Source organism: Vombatus ursinus, unplaced genomic scaffold, assembly GCF_900497805.2.
Source record: "Vombatus ursinus unplaced genomic scaffold, bare-nosed wombat genome assembly UNPS02014826.1, whole genome shotgun sequence".
Taxonomy (NCBI): Eukaryota; Metazoa; Chordata; class Mammalia; order Diprotodontia; family Vombatidae; genus Vombatus; species Vombatus ursinus.
In genome coordinates, this window is record NW_020954604.1 from 4,092,032 (window position 1) to 4,098,031 (window position 6,000).

The window sequence follows — 6,000 nt, forward strand, 5'->3', positions numbered from 1 at the left end:
AAAAGGAGAAAGGAGAAAGGAGAAAGGAAAGCAAAAACAGGGGGAAAGGTGGTAGAGAAAGACACAGATATAAATCATAATTGTAAATGTGAATGGGATGAACTCTCCCATAAAACAGAAGCAGATAGTAGAATGGATTAAAAACCATAATCCTACAATATATTGTTTACAGGAAACACATTTGAAACAGAGCAACACACAGAGGGTAAAGGTAAAAGGCTGCAGCAGAATATATTATGCTTCAGATAGAGTAAAAAAAAAGCAGAGGTAGCAATCCTTATCTCAGACAAAGCAAAAGCAAAAAAAGATCTTATCAAAAGAGATAAGGAAAGAAACTACGTCCTGCTAAAAGGCACCGTAGACAATGAAGTAATATCATTACTAAACGTATATGTGAAAAATGGTATAGCATCCAAATTCTTAGAGGAGAAGTTTAGGGAATTACAGGAAGAAATAGAGATCAAAGCTATACAAGAAATAGGGAGCAAAACTATACTATACACAAAATAAACAAGAAAGAAGTGAAGGAGGTAAATAGAATGTTAGAAAAGTTAGGTATGATAGACCTCTAGAGAAAACTGAATGGGGATAGAAAAGAATATATTTTTTTCTTGGCAGTACATCGTGCATACACAAAAATTGACCATGTACTAAGGCATAAAAATCTCACAACCCAGTGCAGAAAGGCAGAAATATTAAATGCATCCTTTTCAGATTATGATGCAATAAAAATTATATTTAATAAAGGGCCATAGAAAGATAGACTAAAAAATAATAGGAAACTAAATGATATAATCCTAAAAAATGATTGGGTCAGACAACAAATTACAGAAACAATCAATAACTTCATTCAAGAGAATGACAATAATGACACAACATACCAAAACCTATGAAATGCAGCAAAAGCAGTTCTTAGGGGAAGTTATATATCTCTAAATATTTACATGAATAAAATAGAAATAGAGGAGATCAATCAATTGGGCATACAACTAAAAAAAACTAGAAAAAGAACAAATTAAAAACCCTCAATTAAACACCAAATTAGAAATATTGAAAACCAAAGGAGAAATTGAGAAAATTGAAATTAAGAAAACTATTGAACTAATAAATAAAACTAAGAGCTGGTTTTATGAAAAAACCACTAATATAGGTAAATTTTTGGTTAATTTAATTAAAAAAAAAAGAAAGAAGAAAACCAAATTATCAGTATCAAAAATGAAAAGACTGAAGCCACCACCAAGAATGAAGAAATTAAAACAATAATTAGGAACTATTTTGCCCAACTGTATGTCACTAAGTTTGATAATCTTAGTGAAATGGATGCATATTTACAAAAATATAAATTGCCCAGATTAACAGAAGAGGAAGTAAAATACTTAAATAACCCCATCTCAGAAAAAGAAATTGAACAAGTCATTGATGAACTCCCTAAAAAAAAAATCTCCAGGGCCAGATGGATTTACAAGCAAATTCCATCAAACATTTAAAGAACAATTAACTCCAATACTCTATAGATTATTTGGAAAAAGAGGTGAAGAAGGAGTCTTACCAAATTATTTTTATGATACAAATATGGTGCTGATAGCTAAACTGGGAAAAGTCAAGACAGAGAAAAATTTATAGACCAATTTCCCTAGTGAATATAGATGCAAAAATTTTAAATAAAATATTAGCAAATAGATTATAGGAACTTATCACAAGAATAATACACTATGACCAGGTAGAATTTATGCCAGGAATGCAGGGCTGGTTCAATATTAGGAAAACTATCAGCATAATTCATCATATCAACAACAAAATTAATAGAAACCACATGATCATCTTAATAGATGCAGAAAAAGCTTTTGACAAAATACAACACCCATTCCTATTAAAACAGCAGAGAGCATAGGAATAAATGGAGTCTCCTTAAAATAATAAATGAAATAATAAAACCTTCAGCAAGCATCATATGTAATGGGGACAAGCTAGATGCATTCCCAATAAGATCAGGGATAAAACAAAGATATCCGTTATCCCCACTGTTGTTCAATATCATACTGGAAACATTAACTTTAGCAATAAGAGAAGAAAAAGAAATTGAAGGTAATAGAATAGGCAAAGAAGAAACAAAGCTATCACTCTTTGCAGATGATTTGATGATATAATTAGGGAATCCTAGAGAATCAAGTAAAAAAACTACTTGAAATAATAAACAACTTTATCAAAGTTACAGGCTATAAAATAAACCCATATAAATCATCGGCATTTCTATATATTACCAACAAAGTCCAACAGCAAGAGATAAAAAAGAGAAATTCCATTTAAACTTACTGTAGATATTATAAAATATTTAGGAGTCTACCTATCTAAACAAATCCAGGAACTATATGAACACAATTACAAAACACTTTTCACACAAATAAATTCAGATCTAAATAATTGGAAAAACATCAGTTACTCATGGGTAGGCTGAGTTAATATAATAAAAATGACAATTCTACCTAAGCTAATTTACTTATTCAGTACCATACCAATCAAACTATTAAAATTATTTTATAGAACCAGAAAAAATAATAACAAGATTCATTTGGAAGAACAAAAGGTCCAGAACATCAAGGGAACTAATGAAAAGAAATGCAGGGGAAGGAGGTCTCGCCATTCCAGATCTTAAATTGTATATAAAACAGCAATCATCAAAAGTGCTTGGTACTGGCTAAGAAATAGAGTGGTGGATCAGTGGAATAGGTTAACTATGCAAGACACAGCAGTTAACGACTATAGTAATCTATTATTGGATAAATCCAAAGACCCCAGTTTCTGGGATAAGAACTCATTATTTGACAACAACTGCTCAGAAAACTGGAAGAGAGTATGATAGAAACTAGACATAGACCAAAATCTCACACCATATATCAAAATAAAATCAAAATGGCTTCATGTTTTAAATATAAAGGCTGATACTATAAGCAAACTGGGAGAGCAAGCAATAGTTTACCTATCAGATTTATGGAGAACAGAAGAATTCATGACCAAACAGGAGATAGAGAACATTATGAAAAGCAAGATGGATAACTTTGATTACATTAAATTGAAAAGTTTTTGCACAAACAAAGCCACTGCAACCAAGATTAGAAGGAAAGTAGAAAATTGGGAAAAAATTTTTACAACCAGTTTCTCTGATAAAGGCCTTATCTCTAAAATGTATAGAGAATTAAGTCAAATTTGTAAGAATACAAGCCATTCCCCATTTGATAAGTGGTCAAAGGATATGAACAGGCAGTTCTCAGATGAAGAAATTAAAGCCATCTATAGTCATATGAAGAAATGCTCTAAATCACTACTGATTAAAGAAATGCAAATCAAAACAACTCTGAGGTACCACATCACACCTATCATGGCCAACATGACAAAAAAGGAAAATGATAAATGCTGGAGAAGATGTGGGAAAATTAAAACACTAATGCATTGTTGGTGGAGTTGTGAAATGATCCAACCATTTTGGAGAGCATTTGGAACTATGCCCAAAGGGCTATAGAATGTGCATACGCTTTGACCCAGCAATAACTCTTCTAGAGCTATATCCCAGAGAGACCATACAAATGGGAAAAGGACTCACATGTACAAAAATATTTATAGCAGCTCTTTTTTGTGGTGGCAAAAAATTGGAAATTAAGAGGATGCCCATCAATTGGAGAATGGCTGAACAAGTTATGGTATATGAATGTAATGGAATACTATTGTGCTATAAGAAACGATGAACAGGCTGACTTTAGAAAAACCTGGAAAGACTTGTGTGGTCTGATGCTGAGTGAAGTGAGCAGAACCAGGGGAACGTTGTACACAATAACAACCACGTTGTGCAATGACTAATATTGATAAACTTAACCCTTCTCAGCAATACAAAGATCTAAGACATCACCAAAGTCCTCATGATGGAAAATGCTATCCACAGCCAAAGAAAGAACCATGGAGTTTGAATACAGATTGAAGCATAGTATTTGCTATTTTTTTCTTCTGTTGTGTTTTGTTTCCTCTTTATGGTGGTTCTTCCTATTAGTTCTAATTCTTACTTACAACAACACTAATGTGAAAATATATTTAATAGGAATGTATATGTATAGCCTATATCAGATTGCATGCCATCTTGGGGAGGAAGGTGGGGAGGGAGGGGGAGGAAAATTTAAATCTCAAAAGCTTATGGAAGTGATTGTTGATAATTCAAAATAAATTAATAAAAAACAACTCAGATGGTAGAATATGCTTCAGAGGACATTGCGGAAGAAAGGTTTATAAGACAAGGTAAAAGAGAGCAGTTTTCAAAGGGTAAAGAGTATCAGGACTCCCAGAGCAAAGGAGAGGGTGACCTTACATAAACTTGAAGTTGTAGAGTTTGGGGTGAATGGAGGAAAGATTTAGCTTCAAATTCTAGACAGGAAAGAAATTTTTCTCACTAGAAATTTGGTGAGGCAGCAGTGGTATTCTAAGACATTAGCCAGTGAGTTAGGGAAAGGTATCCCAAGAACAACAAAGCTGGGAGTTAAATGAATGTAAGTAAAAAAGGGGAGGGGGTAATTGCATAAACCCAGGACTGTATAATCTATCATTGAGAACTGGAGATGTAAATGATAAAGGGTTGAGAAATAGCAGCCTTGGTCAACCAAATCCATAATGAATTGTTTCATGATGAAAGCAAAAAATGAGACAAAGGAAATTAGGCAGTTCAGGATTTAGGCAGGTAATGACAAATGCCCTGGGTTTCAGGTGTTAACATACTCTGAGAATCTTTAAAATTTGTATCTCTGTTAAGCTTTTCACCTGTTATTCCTCCCATTTTCTTTCCACTAAATGTTTCCCTATAAAATCCTCATAATAAATTACTTTAAAAATTAAGAGTTTGGTGTGATTTTATCTGTGAGGAAGTAAAAGAGGAAATATTAAATTTATTTTCTTTGTGTGAAACTTTGTATTGAGTAGTGAGAATAAAAGTAAGTTTTCCTTTTCAGAGAAATTACATTATGCTTGGTACATAGAGGAACCCTCTGTGTGTATGTGTGTGTGTGTGTGTGTGTGTGTGTGTGTGTATGTTTCCTATTTCAGAAGTTCTGAAGGTTAGGGAATCCCATGAAACTAGGGAAAGTGGTATCAGTCAAAACCCATAACATGGTACTATTTGATTTGGTCAAGAATTTGTTGCATTAAAAACAAAAGACATATAATGAGGTTGGATTCATGGAGGAAACTGGTAGTAGTCCTCTCCATTGTCTACCTTTATTGCCCAGCTCCATGGATATAGAATTATCCATCACTCAGTCAATGGAAATTTGAAGTTAGAGAGAAACAGAGTCAAATATAAATATTTTGGAGTCATCTGCATAGAGGTAATAGTTGCAGCAATGAAATAAATTACGTTACCAAGGCAAAAAAAAAGTATAAAAAAAGAAGAGAAGGGAACCACAAACACAAAGCTAGCATACACATCATTGAGAGGAAAGATGAAGAAAGCACAGTAAGTAAAAGGGAAAAGGAATATTATAGAAATGAGGAGAATTATGAACATATAAAATTAAGTGAAATAAAAAAGAAGGAAGGATTTATTAAACACCTGCTTTGTGCCAGCTGCTTACAAACATTTGATACTCACATCAAACCTACATTATTAATATTCTATTTTAGCACCAAGGAATCTGAGGCAAACAGAGGTTAAGTGACTCACCTAGGGTCATAAAGCAGGGAAGTATCTAAGGCTGGATTTGAACTCAGGTCCTGACTTTAGGCCCACCAATCTAATTGTGCCACCTAGATAATTTCATTAAAGAGGGGAATAGTCAACAAGATCAAATGTATTAGAGAGATCAATAAGGATATATACAAAGAAAAGATCACCCATTGCAGTTGGAAATTATAAGGTCTGTGATCTGTGAGGAAACAGTAGATGTTATAGCAAGATTAAAAAGAGTTGAGGAGTAAGTGGACAAGTGGGAAGTAAAGATAATGAGTATAGACAGCTATTTCAAGAAT